The 18,172-nt window shown below is 40.9% G+C and overlaps 1 protein-coding gene across 6 annotated transcripts in view; it reads left to right on the forward strand.

Moving 5' to 3' along the window:
• The first annotated feature begins 597 nt into the window (after nucleotides 1-597).
• Nucleotides 598-18,172, forward strand: part of osbpl8 (oxysterol binding protein-like 8) — a 123,764-nt gene continuing 106,189 nt past the window's right edge. For 2 of the 6 annotated variants that reach the window (XM_078165452.1, XM_078165459.1), the window contains exon 1: nucleotides 653-966. The gene's annotated coding sequence lies outside the window, so the exon portion shown is untranslated. Of the gene's footprint in view, nucleotides 967-1,204; nucleotides 1,320-18,172 lie in introns of those variants that run through there. The other 4 variants (XM_033614276.2, XM_033614279.2, XM_078165450.1 and 1 more) reach the window with 4 other exon arrangements.

Below are 18,172 nucleotides of genomic sequence, written 5' to 3' on the forward strand. Positions count from 1 at the left end.
TCGGCCTCTAGTGTGACATATAACATATGCATCGGCAGTGCTTTATATACAATAATAAAGGCATAACATGGCAATGACAATCATTTACCGCTCCCTCTGCTCGGAGGGTAAGGATCTCCCGGACCACACAGTTTGTACGTTTTATACAGAATGGTGAGGCGGCATAATGGTGTTAAATTCCTGCCTTGAAGAGGCAGTAAAAGGGGCTAGAGTCATCTCGAGACATACATGTATTTCCCAATTCTTTGTCTATGGAACAGTTCCAGTCTTTAAACCCTATTACATCACAGATTTGAATTTGAACACTATAGTGTTTGGATTTCAGAGAGTTATTAATTTCTACTATTATTTTTGGACTGTAGACCATAGGAAAAAATGTATGAATTTTAAAAATAGGTGAAGTTCCCCTTTAAGGCCATTATAACAAAATAAAATTGGTCTAGTTTCAATTTAATTAAATAACAATGAAAAGCATGAAATATATTATGATTAAAAGCCAAAAGCCGAGATTAATTTACTGTCTTTATTTATACTTATTTCATACTTTTTTGTCGCTTTTAGTTTGAAATTTTTAACCGGAAATACTGTGCATTCCGGTTTTTTTGACCATTGTCCAGTCCACTCAATACTGAAACCCATGACAGAATTGAACAGGCGGGCTTGTTGCTACCGTATTGACTGAATATTGGTAGTTAATAGACAGAAGAAAGCATCCCAGTAACTGTAAAATTATTTTTTAACCGTCCAAACTTTAATATCGGGCCAACATGACGCCGCTGGGCTGAGGAGGACGCGAGCCATCCCCAGCTGACACAGTGAATGGCTGGTAATAAACATTAAATCGACGTTAGCTAACAGTTAGCAGACAGACAAACACCCCTGAGGACCGCCTGAATATCTATAGCCTCCGTTTCCCGTTCGTGAGCCAGTCATACAACATACCAGGAGACCCCCAACGAAGCAAAGGTAAGTGCTGTACAAGAAAGTGACAACAACATAAAACGAACGTTGCCATCACCAGATGCTAATGTTGATTAAACGGAGCTAGCTTATTTGCTAATTCGCTGTGTGAGTGTGTGGCGAGTTGACAACCGTTGACTCCGCAGTCAAGCAGTGCGTACTATTATGTAATAAACTGGGTTAGCGATAGCTGGAGTACGTTTAGCAGCTTCTCCATCTCCATACGCCTCTCTTACTTCTTTGCCAAACTCAAACCCGTGTGAACATTTCTACTTATCGTTTCCATTTGGTTACAAGTGTATAACGTTAGCTTGTTTGCAGTCGAGCAGTCAGGACGCGGTGTGCTATGCAGCAAATTGGTGAGTGCTTAATTTCTCTACACTGTGTGTTGGAGATTTATGGCAGAAGCAGTGGATTTAAAATCTACTCGGCTTTGGTGTTGGTATGTTTCAAGAACAGCTGCTGCTGTTGTTACTTTCCCCTGCTGTCTACATGTAATCCCCGTCTGCATCGTCCTTAAACATATGATCCTGCTGCAGTGTTGCATTTCTGCAGCCTCCTCAGCCCCTGGTGCTCTGTTACCACTTTCACCTGACAGGAGCAGAAACAGGAGACTGGCCGGCAGTAAGGACTGTTCCTAATTGTGTCAGACAACTGATGCATCCGGCAGATACTGGTCTGTTATCAGATATCTGATCCCAGCCTGTCATGCTACCCTATTGAGTTATCACGGAACGTACTACTTCCTTTCTACTTGTATTTTCATGCATGGTTTGTGTATTTATGTAGTTTTTGAATGAGGTTAAGCAAATTGTTTATTTATATCGGACAGCTGGATATTATAGTCTAGACAACTGGAATTGAGCAAACATGTAATTGACCTCATGTGATTTGAATCAGTGACGAAAACGCCAATCAGTTTAGTGTACCTGTGCCAATTTAGGCTCTGCAACTCACATTCTGTATTTCCATGTTTTCCATTCTCTGCCTATTTCCATGTAAATGAAGGGTTATTCCAGACTTTCCATGCCAAACTTTTGCTGAGGTGAGGCTCCCAATCCAGGGTCAAAAGAGCGACGAGCTCATTTGCCAGCCAAATGAAGTTTCCATTCTGTCCTTCTCCGACCACAGAGCTTGTTGCCTGCACACCGCTGTGGTCGACAAATGTACTCTAGCTCTAAATGTGAATGCAGACTTCACTTTGGGAGTACAAGCATTGTATTAATACTGACTTGCAAAGGAAAACAGCAATAGATTATTTTTATTTGGGATTTTTGCTCAGTTAAAGAAAGAACCTGAATAGAAAAGTGTATCTTAATCATTCTGGGCTTCAGACTACAGTCCAATGCATAGCTTATTGACACGCTGCACGTTCACCAAAGTGAAGATTCAGCAACAGTTCGCCAATTTATAACTTAAAATTTTTTGTTTGCAGAAAAATCCGTTACATTTTCTATTTATTGTTACCTGTTAGAAAGCCTTCCTGGAAAACTATGGCCGTGGGAAACGGGCTTGAGTGGAACATTCATCTTGAGATGATATTAATGAAGCTGATTAATGATGCCAACTAAGTGCTGGGCCAGAGGCCTAACTTATCACAAAAAGAGAGTTTTTTTTCTAGCCATGTAACAAGGCCTTGTGTGTCTGCATTAAGCATTTTCAGTGGGTGGTGTATTCCTGCTTCACACAAATAATGCTTTGCTACAATACATTAGGTGAATTAGGTGCATAAAAGTCCAAGCATGGATTTTTTAGTTGTGGGACAGAATACTGTACATCCATATGTGCATCTACACCTGTTTTTACAGAGCTTAAGGGTGGAGTCTTTTGTCCACAGTAGCTTTCATTTGTGTTTTATTGATTCATGTGTTTGCACATGCATAAGAAATCAGATAGTGAGGCCCTGCAGGATGTTGCGATGTTGCAGCCTTAGCTGTTCACGCAAATTCAACCTATCCCTGTGAATTTTGTCCAATAACTGCAACTTTCCTGTGAATTTGACCAATCATCGTGGTTTCATGTGAGTCACCAAAGTCACTTTATTGTTTCTGGTTGCAAAGATGCAGACATGTGAGACACAAACGTCTCACATTTACCAACAAAAATGACTGCTAAAATCGTGCAAGGCAATTTCCTGATGTGTGGGTTTGTTTTTGTGTGATAAAGATAGTTGAGGAATAATTTAGATAATAGCTTGGGGGGGGGGGGGGGGGCAAAATGTGGGGGGTAGGTTTGAGTGATTTTCTTATAAATGGTTTGCTTCCCATGAAAGCTCTTTGTCAGCATCATCTTGATCTTCTTATACATCCATCATTTCTAAACCCTCCCTGTAAGGAAAAATAGATAAAATAGAAATAAATTTCAATGCTTTTTGAGCAAACAGTTTTATTTTTTCATGGTCAGTATTGACATTTAACATCTCAGCAGATCAAGAAAGAATTTAAGTATTATAAAACACCTATTGTTGCAAATATTAAGCGATTTTCTTAATAGAATATTGCTGTCCCGAGATAAATGAATCATTCAGTTGCACAAAGATGGCATCTGCTGACGGAAGCACATGACTGTGACTCGCAGCAATTTGTCTGTTTGCCACTATTGCAAAATGTCACATATTGGAAACTGGACTGGGATTGCATCTGTTATTAACCCCTGTTTCCCCATGATGCATGCACACATGGTTTGTGAAAGTGATACATTCCATATTGTGTGGAATGGGAGCTGTCTGAGTTGTGCTTTCTGATGGTAAATTATTTTGTACAGCAGGTCCATTGTGATGTATACACAACCTTTTCATACACACATATATTTTTGTTGCTCGAAAACATCTGATTTTCATGTTTATAATTAAGTATAGTCACAGCACAGTTAGTGTTTTATCTCAGAGCGTATAAGCTGAAAGCCTTGTGTAAGTAAATATGCAGTTATACTCCTTAATCACAGTTGTGAATGTTTTCACAGCGGCCACATTATGAAACAATAAAACAACCCCCTTGATTTCAGTCCCTCGCCGAGTAAATATTCACCTGTCAGTGAGGCTCAAGTCCCACAGCAGCCTCATCTCTGTCTGCCTCCAGACTGTCACACTATTAGGAGCCATAATTAATGCCGTGTTGCTCATGAAGTTATTGAAATGCCAAGGCCAGTGCATGAGTGCGGCGTAATCTTCCCAGCTGGAACACTCAGGCCACTGGCTGCAGTTTGGCTGATTGGATGCATTTGCCCTGACAAATGCCAGATGTGCTCGAAGTGAGACAGTTGCCTCGTACTTCTTTTTCAGTGTGGATTTATCCAGCAGCAACACACAAATCAGTTTACATTTCGGCTTTTCTTTAGCAAGTAGTTCAGCGGCCTTCATTAGCACCCAGAGAGAGTTAGCTGTGGCTGACCAATGAAAACAGCTGGCACCATTTCGTTGTCTCAGCCGTCATTATTCCAAGAAGCTCAGCTACCCTTGGCTCCCGTACGTCAAACAAAACTGAGCAAACATGCACCTGTCCCCAGTGATGAAAGGGTTTAGTTTAGCATGGTTTCTTGTGGCAGCCTTGCAGCAGGTCCGCTGTGGAGCAGGATTTGTTATTTGATAAAGGAGCGTGGGCGCATCAAGCCCTTTATGAGTGTCTGAGTTCATTAACTTCAGTGTCCACCCGCGTCCGGCCCCCAGAGCATAGCTTTGGAGCTGGAGGAACCATATTACTGCCCACCTGAACTGCAGCTTCCTCCTGTATCACAGAGAGATCTGCTGAGATACAGAAAAGGCTGCAGATGCAGTATTGGCTTCCCTGCACTATAGATTTGAAGAATCATCTCTCTAGTTTTTATGTTTTGCTGACTCAAACAAACAAATTGAGAATTATATCCTGTCTCCAACTGTGTATCTTCAGTCATGTAGAGATTCACGGACAAAACCTTTTATCTACCGAGTCACTTAAACCATTCCTCTAAAGCTAAGTTGCGATTGTTGATCAGCTGCTGTTTTGATGTGTGTGAGCATCCAGATCAGCAGTCCCCCTTACAAATGGAAAAAAATAACATGACCTTACTAATCTTTCATGCCAAGTGAGTATGTGTTTTTTTTATTTTACAGTAGTATGAAGAGTATTAGCTTAGAAAGTGAGCTGCCTCCACTTAAAAGCCCGGAAGTCTTGGTATGAGCAGCAAGTAGAGTTATGTAATATTGAGATTTCAGAGATACACAAATTAAATTCTCATCCATTCATCTTAAAATGATTACTGTCACAGCTTTGACATCTGTCAATGCCAGAATGCCATTTGATATGCAACGTTGAGGTCTCTGTATTTGGTATCAAAATGAAATTTAGTTGAAATTTAGTTGAACTTAAAAACATGTTAGAAAATCAGGGCAGTGTGCACCACTATGGCTATCACAAATACACGTTACCAGAAGTATACCACACAGCACAGTAGGGCTGTCAACGAATATTCTAAATTCAAATTTAAATTCGAATTTGAAAAAAAAATGGACCTTCGAATGTGAAAATTGATGTTTGATTGTGGAGAAGAAAAAAAAACCACCACCGCAGCTGCCCTCTTTTCAAGTGGCTGTTGGCCTGGGCCGCTGCACTGAACGCACTGCATAGGCCACACCGCCCGCGGAGGTGCTGTAGCGCACCGAAATTCTCGCGCGAGCTGGAGCACTTCCGTTCACATCAGACGCGTATTTCTCCACGCTGGTCGACAAGTGGTTCTGCTCCCAGCTGTTGTCTCCGTCACCCGGCTTGACACATTCACTTGCGGCTCGCGCAGAAAATAGACCAGACGCCGAAACGATCGCTGCAGGTCGCAAGCCGGCCACGGAGCTGCGCAGCACAGCCGGTGTGGATGACACAATTGGTTAACATGGGCGCTGAAAGGAAACTGGCTTCGCGTTTCGGCACTTCGAGGCTATTCGCAGCGCTTCCGTGGGCGGTGTGGCCTGACGGGTCGGGGTTGGGGGGGGGGGTGAGCGAGAGGTCCACGGTCGTTTATAACGTAATGTTATAGATAATTGTTTTATGTGTTTTAATGTGTAGGTATATAAATGTTTTCAAAGACGTTTATGTTGAAAATACGTACAAGAAGTTACAGTCAGGTCCATAATTATTTGGACAATGATACAGTTGTCGTCATTTTGGCTCTGTACACCACCACAATGGGTTTTAAATGAAACAATGAATACCTGCTTAAAGTGCAGACTCTCAGCTTTCATTTAAGGCTTTTTTCAAAAATGTAGTATGAACCGAGTAGGAATGACAACCATTTCTTCACACAGTCCCCCAACTTTAAGGGCTCATAAGTATTTGGACAAACTAACATAATCATCAATTAAACAGTCAGTTTTAATACTTGGTTGCAAATCCTTTACAGTCAATGACTGCCTCAAGTGTTGGACACACAGACATCACCAGATGCTGGGTTTCTTCCCTGGTGATGCTCTGCCAGCCCTTTACTGCAGCCGTCTGCACTTCCTGCTTGTGTTTTGGGTGTTTTGCCCTCAGTTTTGGCTTCAGCAAGAGAAACGCATGCTCAATTGGATTCCGGTCAGATGATATGACTTGGCCATTGCAGAACATTCCACTTCTTTGCCTTAAAAATGTCCTTGGTTGCTTTTGCAATATGCTTCAGGTCATTGTCCAACTGCACTGTGAAGCATCGTCCAATGAGTTTTGAAGCATTTAGTTGAATCTGAGCAGATAATGTAGCCCCAAACACTTCAGCTTTCATCCTGCTGCTCTTGTAAGCAAGACAAGACTTCACTAGAATAAATACAGAGGGTTTATCACAAGATGCAAACCATTGGTTAGCCTTAAAAATGGAAGGCCAGATTAGAGTTTGTCAAAAACCATCTAAAAAGCCTGTACAGTTGTGGAACAGCATACTATGGACAGATAAAACAAAGATCAACTACCAGAATGATGGGAAGACAAGAGAAGGAAGAAGGGAAGGAACTGCTCATGATCCAAAGCACACCACCTCATCAGTGAAGCATGGTGGAGGTACTGTTATGTCATGGCCATGTATGGCTGCCAGTGGAACTGGTTCTCTTGTATTTATTGATGATGTGACTGCTGAGAAGAGCAGCAGGATGAAAGCTGAAGTGTTTGGGGCACCATTATCTGCTCAGATTCAACCAAATGCTTCAAAACTCATTAGACGATGCTTCACAGTGCAGATGGACAATGACCTGAAGCATACTGCAAAAGCGACCAAAGACATTTTTAAGGCAAAGAAGTGGAATGTTCTGCAATGGTCAAGTCATATCATCTGACCTGAATCCAATTGAGCATGCATTTCTTTTGCTGAAGCCAAAACTGAGGGCAAAACACCCAAAACACAAGCAGGAAGTGCAGACAGCTACAGTAAAGGGCTGACAGAGCATCACCAGGGAAGAAACCCAGCATCTGATGATGCCTATGTGTCCAACACTTGAGGCAGTCATTGACTGTAAAGGATTTGCAACCAAGTATTAAAACTGACTGTTTAATTGATAATTATGTTAGTTTGTCCAAATACTTATGAGCCCTTAAAGTTGGGGGACTGTGTGAAGAAATGGTTGTAATTCCTACATGGTTCATACTACATTTTTGAAAAAAGCCTTAAATGAAAGCTGAGAGTCTGCACTTTAAGCAGATATTCATTGTTTCATTTAAAACCCATTGTGGTGGTGTACAGAGCCAAAATGATGACAACTGTATCATTGTCCAAATAATTATGGACCTGACTGTATGTTTCCTTGTATTAGTTTGTGGACATAATGTGAAAAAAAAAATTTGAATGGTTCGAACCTATGAGTTATTTTTAGAAGGAATATTCAGACGTCATTTTTGAGCAATTTTGACAGCCCTACAGCACAGTGACTAGCAAAAAAACAACATAAAAACATTGATGTCTTGACGTGAAGCAGTCTCAGTTGACTCAGGGGTCTCCAAGAGACGATTCGAATTTCTGACTTTCAAGGGGCAGCCGTAATCACAACTGCCCAAGACAGTACAGTTGCAGCTGCACTACACAATATAACTACACAATGATCTTGCTCTAAGCAGTGTCACACTTGTGCATTTGTTATAAAAGAAGGATCAAGGTAATATTTTTCATTAAATGAATTAAAACATTCTTAACAAAACGTTGTACAAAACAACGAAGGCCTGCATGTTACTCTGAAATAAATGTAAAGTGTTGAGAGAGGTTTCATCATCATTCAACTTGTTCAATGTAAAATACCTTGACAAGGTGAATAAAGCATTCCTCCAAAATAGTCTCTTCTTCTGCACTCTGGTTTAATCATTATGAGACCTGGGCGTTCTTTGCTATTCACAGATTGTAATTAGGGATGGGCATGAGTGCTCTGGATGACGGTATTTGCTACTGTTGTGAAAGTGTGAGCTCAGCACCAGGGACAGCTGGTGAGACACGACTATCTTAACCTAACCTAACAACAGAGACGTTCCAGTGTTGGTGTGAGTTTGTTTGGTTGTTTGGTAGCTGCTACCGCTGTGTTCGGGAGGAGAGTGGCTCTGGAGATGGTCCTTTAGTGCTGCGTCTAACCTATGTAACAACAGCAACAGAAAGTTTACTGTTTTTTCTTTTGTAAACTTTCAAATTGCACTCAATTTTCTTTGTTGGCCAATGTACATTCCTATTTTTACATTAGATTGTTTTGCAAGTGCTAGTATTGGATTACTCTATAATAATTTAATGTGGGTACTCAAATATAGAAATGACTTAAAATGCCCATCTGTGATATTAATTTGAATCAAACCCATGTCTTACCCTCAAAGAGGAATCTGGCTTTGCTGCATAACTATTATTACAGTCACCAGACTTGCCGAAGACACTACCCAAAAAACAGTTGTGTCTGAGCTCATGAGCTGACTCATGAAAGCCCGTCTCGGACTGTAGGTGTAGCCTTTGACCACACCTAGCATTGTACTGACTGAGAACATTTCAGCTGTGCCACAGAATATCTACAAGAGGAGACACACACAAAATAAAAACACCCTGGATATAACATTTAACAGGTGGTGCAAATGATTACCAGTGAAGAATGTTTCTACATGAGACAAAGAAGTTGAATGACAACAATCCACCTTCGCAGCACTTGTGTTTTTGTGTTCAGTGGAAACAGAGGCCTTTGGAGTATGACGTTTCTTTTGCTGTATTACTCTTTTTATGTGCTTTTGGCAAAGGTTTTTTTCTTGTTTTGGCTTTAAATATTTTCCAGCAGTGGCAAAGGTAATATAAGGGTAGTTAAAAAAAGAAAAAAAAATCTCACACAGTTGTTGGTTTTTTTTTTTTTTTTTTTTTTTTTTAGTTTAGCTATGCCTCATATCCACTGCATGGTTCGACTCAACTTGACTTACTTTTGGTACCATATGCTTTTCTCAGTTTTGTTTTCTACTGCAGATAGCAGCCCCTCAATGTATGTTGCTATAGAGACGTCGCAGGAAACTGCAGTGACATCATCTTCTGGTGACACTCGCTGGATCCTTTCATTGGCCACAATGTCTGCACTTTGTCAGTTGTACTGCATAGCTCTGAGGGCTGCCATTTTTAAAAATCTGGGGCGAGTGAATAAAAATTGCGGTTGCTAGTGACGGTAGCTTGGCTTTTTAAAAATGGTGGGTTTGTTTGATTGTTTGTTTTGTGCTAGTGACAGTTCTCTCTGACCAATCAGTGGTCTACAGTTTTAACTCCAATTTCTACTATTGGCTCTGCTCGCTCAGAACCTCGGCTGAGGTGGTACCTAAAACAGTACCAGCTACTATACAGCAGAGTCCTGCACGGGTCCAGTTTTCAAGATCCGCCCTGACCCGACCCGGCAACGTACAAACCTGCACCCGAACTGCAAACCCGCGCATCAGGCCAATTAGTACCGCAACCCGGTCCGACCCGTTGAAACACGACCTGCAGCCCGACCCGTAACCCGGATTTAGAGTAATCGTTTTGGGTCATATTGGCTGAATATTGAACAGCCTATCGCCACAGTTAAGGTGCCAGTAAGTAAACAACGACCTGAATGAAGCAGCTCTCACAATAAAAACCTGACTTCAGCTCCATCATCAACCCTCTGTGTTCTTCTCCCATACGAGTGTAAGCGTTAAATGCTTTTAAACTTTTAATCTATGTAAAGGAACTTTACATTTGTAATAATAGACTTACTGTCTGTCCAGAGCGATATTCAGCAGTTACGAGCCGTCACGTGTTTTTAGAATCCATTGAGGAGAGAAGTAAACACTTCAGAAACATTATAAAGTGATAGTTGTACGTTTTATCCACTTATTTCCCAAATACCTAAATAATATTTACTGTTTTGGAAGCGGCACTTGTTAGACGGTGGCAGCCATGTTGATTCTCTCGTCCAATCACAAATTGTGTTATTAGATGGTGAAACGCGTGTAAACAGCTGAACCAATGACCATTGCGAAATAGTGGAGGCGATCCTCAGAGAGTAAATAATGACCAAGATAGTTATCTGTAGTTTACCGAACTAATGACACCCGCAAATCAGCTGTTTTTGCGGGTACCCAGCGGGTACCCGACCCAGTGTAGGACTCTGCTATCCAGAACTTTTGTTAATGGAAAAGCAAAACACAGAGAGTTGAGTTGAGGAGAGCTGAGACATACCATGCAGTGTTAATGCGGCATCACACTCTCAGTGAGTTGTTACATTCACGTTTTTCTCAGCTTGTCTTTTTTGTCTCTCTATTTTAAAACAGGGTGCAACTATTATTCATCTTAGACAACCCTGAGAACTCAGCATGTTTTATGTTTTCAAAATGAAAACTGAAAAAAATGGCATTGTTTTCCACAGGTTAATCATTTGCAGCAACAGTCCTGATCATTAACCATTTGTCCCCAAGCACTTATTATCGGCTTCTGGCTTAAAACTCCAGAATGAATCAGGGGAAGATGGTGGTGGTGGTGGTGGCTGCTTCTTTAGCTGCATTTTCTGTCCCCTCGTAAAAGCAACTTTATGACATGTTGACATCGAACACAGACAAACATCCACACCTCTAAAATCCACAGTGTTAAAGCTCAGATCGGTGTACTTAGCTCTCCATAAAGGGTGTCCAATTTCACATCAATCCTCTTTGTCCAGCTCAGTAGAATTGATCCTAAGAGGGGTGGATCCTTTTATTGCAGCAGAGTGGTTTGTTTATAATAAACTAAATGTGAAATGAAATGTGTTAAACATTGTAACTTTGATATCGAAACTAATAGTTACAAATACCATTAAATGTTTAATCAGTCACTTCAGGATGTTTTGGAGCTTTGTTTGATTGTCGAGGCTAAAAATGATTGAAATTGTAACTGGCAATAAATTTTATTTTGCTTTTTTTTGACAACTACTCAAGCAAATGGAGTTACAAGTGTTGTACATGCTGTGCTTTCTGGTGTCCTAATTCACTCATTCAGATTTCAGAGTCCTGGGCACAGCCACAGCTCTTTGAGGGATGCACAATGCGTTGCCTTTTACCAGCCTGTTTGATACTGGGATGGTGATGTTTCATATCAGTATGAAAAAGTTAGTGCCCATGCTAACTTATGGTCAACAAAACGGCACCAGTTTTTAGCTTTTGACAGGAATACATTTCAGCCACTGTGTGCTGCACATCTCCCCCCCTAGTGCTGGCAGAAATCTGCAAAAATCACCACAGGTCTGGCTGGAATAATCCCCTCAGGCTAAGCTGTGGCCTGAGGGGAAAGAGACAGTTGCTATGACGCAAGCTCACATACTTGAGTTGCGTTATTCACACAGAATTTGCATTTGGGGTGCCACATCTCTAAACTTGCATGCCTTCCCAAGTTAGGTTTCAAACCAGGCATACACTGTAAGACTTGAACACATTTTAAGACTTGATTTTAAGCCACTTGACTCATTTTTGAGTCAGACTTTCAGCTTAGTCTGGCGTCTTTCCTGTGCAGTGTACAGGGGAGTGAAGACCGATCAATGGCAATGTGATGCATCATGGGGACAGAAAATATTCTTGCCCCTTTTATGTGTCCTCCTCCTCATACAATGACAGATATGAGGGAGAGAAACATTGGCAAAAATGTATTATTGTGAATTCTACTGGTCTTATATTACAGACCTCAGCTAGCAAACAAACTTCTACCTGCTTTGGACCTTTAAATCAAATCTTTACTGACAGTTGTCAATAGCCCAGATGTTTCTTTCTTACAGTGTCTGCACTCAGCTTCGACAATGGGAACACACAGTATGAGCACATAAATTGTGAGTTTTGGCTTTACATTGCATTTATTGGTATATTAGGAGCTGAAATTAAATAACATTTCTAAAACAGGCTCCACTCGTACAGTGAATGGCCAGCTTTAGGGCACAGATGATTTGGGCTGATCATGACAAAGCAGTGAAGAAGGAGGAAGCTAAATACCTAGATGGCATTTAGCTCTAGTGAAGTGTCTCCTCCATATCCCCAGTGTTACAAGCAGTCATAATGCAAAGGTCAGTGTCAGTGCTGTGAAAATCATACAGATTCCCCTGAAGTTCTAGGATAACACATCAAGAGACCTTAAAGGCAGAAGTTAATAAATTGTTTTTGCATCTTAATGTCCATCTGAGACTTTTCCTTTAACCCTTTGACTGAACGCAATTCAAAACAAAACCTTTCTTTAAAAATGAGTTGTTTTCATAAGTTTGATTTGTATCTCGCTTATTTTCTTTTGGTGCTGTTCTTATCAACCTTTTAGCATTGTCTAAGAATTCCTTCAGCCTCTGTTCTATCATTGTTTAGATAAGTTATCTATGTGGGCCCATCTCTTCACCTTGTGTTCAGGTTGTGCAGGCTTTACTGAGTCTCTGGGCAGGGATTTAGCTGATAATTGCTGTTATTTATGGAAAAGAATGCGTCTTTCTTCAACAAAGAGATTTTTAAACTTTGAAGTATTGGAGAATCAAGCCTTTGGCTGTGCTCTGTCCTCCATCATGCTTATAGAACTTGCACTAAGTGCGTGTCACATTGCAAAACTGACTCCACATAATAAGTCTTTGGTCTTAGTCTTCATTCTCATTAATCCAACTGAGGATGGCTTTTCATTGCAGTGGTGTAATCTCCTTACATGGTCATGACTTGTGCACCATCCAGTAAGGTCAGACTAGTTTCCCCAGTCTCTCATTAGAAAGCTCGTTTGCAGGCAGTGTTTTGTAAGATCTAGGAAAGTGCTGAGGGAAATAGTTTAGTTGGAATTTTGATGCCAGCCCCGGGAGAGACTTTGTCCAAAGCTTTTACTAGGAGAGGTGAAGCTAAATAGATTAAATAGAGAGAAATATTGAAGAGGTAATATATTATTATATTGGAGCCAGGGTAGTCAGAAATCTGTAAAAGACAAAAAGAAAAAATTGCACCATTTGAAAATACACCCTCTTCCTGCAGCTTCCACCTCTCTGTCCTAAGCCCCTCCCATTAGGCGACCACTGGCATATGCATGTGCTTCATACAGTAACCCAGTGTTCCCAATACATTGATTTCTTTCAGTGTAGAGATGCACACAGAGTATTCACTCAGCCCCTCCTTGCCCTGCTCTCTCTCTCTTTTTATCAGACCACAAATGAGACAAGAACTTGCTAGCTAGCCACCCCACGGTCACTCCGCCTCGCTCCCCACTGCTGTGGACTGCTCCCCACAGAGGAAAGCAGGCAGCAGCACAGGAGACAGACCTTCGGTAAGCAGCTTTAGTGCCTCAAATTCTGCCAATGCAAAACCCGCAATGCCGTGTGTAACAGTATACTGGTGGCCAGCAGCGGCTCTGGGTCTTACCTGTGTAACGGCAGCAACAGAAAGTTTGCTGATCTGTCAGGGAGTCAGCTTTTGAATAGCGTTCCTTTACTGGAGCTGCAGCCCGCTCTCTTCCCCAGGAGCTGGTCCAGACAGTTGTTGCCATTTCTGAAACAGCAACTTTCTCTGCAGGATTCTCCGCCACTGAATCAGGCTTTCACCATCTGAAGCGACATGCACATGCATCTGCATTTGTAGAACAGACAATAAAAACGCCTTCTCTTGGAGATGACCTGTGATTTGCCAGTGTCTCCTCTTAGGGGCTAGATGGGGGGCTGTATGTCTTATGTCTGATTATCTGCACCTTACTTAAATAAACCTAGTTGCTTCACCTGCTCACCAGCCTATCTGCCACAGGCAAGCACATAAGCCAGTCCAGGCTGATGCTTCACCAGCAGCTTCAAGCTCCACACAACTGTGTAATTCAGTTTAATAGCATGCATCTATTTCTGGAGGGATAATGGGAGAGGGGGATAGAATGTTGATTTTTTTTATAGAGGAGATTACATTTAGGAGATGTCTCTCTATCTTTGTAAATTTCTAAAATGGCATTTGATTGATTTTTCGAGACTAGATTTGTAATGCAGTGTTCAGGGGATTTTACAAAATGTTACTTTGCACGGTTGGTTGGAGTTTTGAAATATGTTTTTTTTTTTTTTTTTTTTTTTTTTTTTAGAGTTAGCCTGTTGTGGAAACCAGACTGTTCAGGTCATGGAGGTGCTCTGACTTAATTATGAAGGGCTCTGTTTGCTAAAACAAAAAAAACACAACAACCCGTGATGCATTTAGGATGCTGTAAGGCAATTTGGATAAAAACATCCATCCAATTTTTCTTCTGATTTGTCATTTAATTGAGTTCACTCACTCCATGTTTGATCAAGTGCTGCTTCTATCAGATGCCCATGCCAAAATAAGGTACTTTCTTATTGTGTGTGCATAGTTTGTGTAAGTGCTTTAGTGTAGAGTCATTTCCCAACAATTCTGACACGCCAACTTCAGCTCTGACCTGCCGATTCTTCCCTCAGGATCACACTCACAGCTGGGTGCTTTTGTCGGCAGTATGTTTCCCCTGCAGCTGGACCAATACATACACACACACCACACATAATAATACCGGAACACATACATCCTGCATGTAGCTCACACACACACACACACGCACACGCATGGGCATCAGAGTCTGATAACACTTCTGTGGCCACAGTGGTGCACCACAATAATGGCTGGTGTAGAAATAGGACATAAGGGAAAAGCTAGGTGAGGATTCATTTTAATTTTATGTGACACAAGATTGTGCTACCTGTGAGTTTATGATGAGCATCTTCCTGGTGGCCCACTGAGCCTGATCCACAAAACCAAGACTTTTGAAGACATCGCAGTGGGCTCTGTTGACTTAAGGCCTTTGCAAACACAGCGAGACAACTGTGCTCTGAAATCCCTTATTTCCAGTGGTTTGTAGCACAACACAACTTTTTCTTTGCTGCTTTGAGCAAGGTGCGAGCGCAGCCACAGTGCGCAGCTTGCAGCACAGATCATGTTGTGTCTGAAAGGCCTTAATATTATTCATCATCATTGTAGGAATGTTCCAGACTGATTAGAAAAATAAACTGTTAAATGGTGACTTGTTAGATGTAGCCATATCTCATATAAATCCCTCCTCTGCTCTCTCATATCTCTTTCTACTCTAAACAAAGTCTGGACAAACTAATCATGCATGAAAGCATTTGAGAGTAAGCCTTGATCCATCTAAAGATGAAGATAAGGTAATGTAGACGATAACAATGTACTTACTGGTTTGTAAAATAAGCTATTATACCTCCCAAAAGTCTGCTTGTGCATAATAAAAACCTTAAAATACTGAATACATAAAAATGTTAGTCATTATTCAGCAGGATACCAGTAGCACAGTGTTTACAAAGTGCTATGCAAAAAGGCATAAAATGAATACATAGAAAAATTAACACAAGAGAGATTAAAAACAATGAAAAACAGTGAAATATTGAAAGAAAGATAATCTTTAAGTGTCCTTGAAGAAGTAATTTAAAAGATGTTAGTAAAAACTAAATCCTTGCAGTAGCTGCACTTTTTGCCCATTAAGATGCAGTGCTATCTGCCAAGGTTAGTTTTGTTTTTCCTCTGCACCATTGTGATTGTGCTTATTTGTTAATGGCACTTTTTTTAAGCAGGTCACAAGCTTGATTCTCTCCTGATGGGAAGAGTACTATCTGTGTTCTGGGTTTCCCTGAGGCAATTGGACAGCAGATGTCAACTATTTCATTAATTTTTATTTCAAATACTTAATCAGAGAAGCCCTACAAAATGATGTCTTGTGCCACACAAACAGCTGTTAGCACAGCCTTTAAAAGGACAATACAAAATACAAATATTATCTTACTATATTACGTGTGGTGCAATTTACCAGTCTAGATCGTTTTGGTTTGAGTTGCTGAGTGTTGGAGATATCGGCCATAGAGATGCCTGCTTTCTCTCCAGTATAATGGAACTAGATGGCACTTGGCTTGGGGTGTTCAAAGTAGGGGTGTAATAATATACCTATCTGGATTGATGTATTGATTCAGGGAACAGAGATCCAATATTATTAAAGCAAAATGAAAACATTGATACATAGTGTCATCTTCAAGATACGCCTTTATTTTGAAGTTTCCATGGCACATCTATGTCACAAATTCTGACAAAGCACACCTTCTTCCTATAGATTTTCAATCATAGCTATCAGGCTAGTGCTAGACAGATAATGATAAGCAGCCAAGAAGAAAAACCCAATGACGATATTTACGGATACAGTCTTATCGATTGCAGTTAAATCAAATCAAAACCGTATTGTGGTAGGCTTTGTGATACCAGCAAATATTGTGTGGGTGTCCAAAGAATCAATATAATACTGTGTCATAATGAAACAAGCTCAAAGTGCCAATTAATACATTTGATAAACTCATCAGCAATGTCTCTTTCATGAAATCATGTCCCAGCTACTCAAGATAATCTACAAACCTTGTTGTGAGCAGTTTCATGTTGGGACTATTTTCTTTCTACCGAACCACAACCCCCCTCCATATGTATTTTTGATGCACCACAAGCCAAGTGCCAACTACTTTTATTTTATTGGGGAGCAGGTAGACACCTCTATGGCTGATATATCCAGCACTTCACAACTTACACCAAAACAATCTAGATTGATGAGTAGCGCTCAGGGCTGAAAATTAACTTTTTGGCTCACTGGCCAAGGGGACTGGTAGATGAAAAAATCCACCGGCCAAGCATATTTTTGACCAGCCAAAATAATGAATTGCCTTTTTCTGTCACATAAACATTTATTTCAGTACTTTTCATTGAGATAATATAGTATTATGTTGAATACAAGCTTAAAGGAGAAGCCAGAGTGAAATTTGAAGCAAAATTAATTTAATATTATCAAGTTTTGAGCTCAAAATTCCATTTGCACTTTGTACTTCAAACATAACAGTAATTTACAGTAACATAGCAGGCTATGTCAAACTTGATGCGTTCATGGTCACGGATGTTCATTGTTTTGTTACCGATGACAAATGAGTTGTTACGTTTTTTTTCTTTAGCATATTACCGACATACATTACAGGGCATTACTGCACCCTCAGCATCGTAGTGTAGCCAGCCTCTTGAAACGCCGTTATCGCCGAACCTCCATTTCTCACAAAACTTTTTTTTCTGTAACGTTACAGCTTCAGCTTCATCCTCGTCTGTGTTTTTTTGTTTTGTCGGTGGTTTACTTACACCTGGTAAATGTCGCCACATGATGCCTGGTGACAGCATGCTTGCTACTAACAGCAGATCATGGATCTAGGCGCGCGATATGCCTATGTGCGTGCACGTCCTCCGAGTAGGCCTACAGGTTCCTTGATGCAGCGGGGAGCAATTTAAGTGCGACACAACAAACAGAGCACCGGTCTGCTATTAGCCACCGTCAAATAGCTATATATAATTTATTACGTGACTATTTTGGTATAAACATTTACCCGCCAATGTGGCGGATAGCCTTTCGAGATTTGGTCGCCAAATGGAAAATCTACCCACATTTGGCGCTTGGCGGGTGTTAATTTTCAGTCCTGGTAGCGCTTAAGGTAAAAGAAAAAAAATATGTAGTTTTGATTTTAGGGTGAACTGTCCCTTTAAGCTAGTCCGTTAAGGATGAATTCTTTACTAACATGCTGCCAAGCAGTTTACCTCAGTTCCTGGGTCAGTGTTACCCTCATGAATTGTTTCAGTAGCACTGTATGGGAGAATATCTCTGCAGATGAAACGGCAAATTTAACTGATTATAACTTCTGAGAGGAATCATATCAATGTCCCACTTATTTCAGGTGTTTAAATGCTGACCGCCTGTGTGTGTGTGTGTGTTTGAGGACTATATTACATCG

Source organism: Epinephelus lanceolatus, chromosome 23 (assembly GCF_041903045.1).
Source record: "Epinephelus lanceolatus isolate andai-2023 chromosome 23, ASM4190304v1, whole genome shotgun sequence".
NCBI lineage: Eukaryota > Metazoa > Chordata > Actinopteri > Perciformes > Serranidae > Epinephelus > Epinephelus lanceolatus.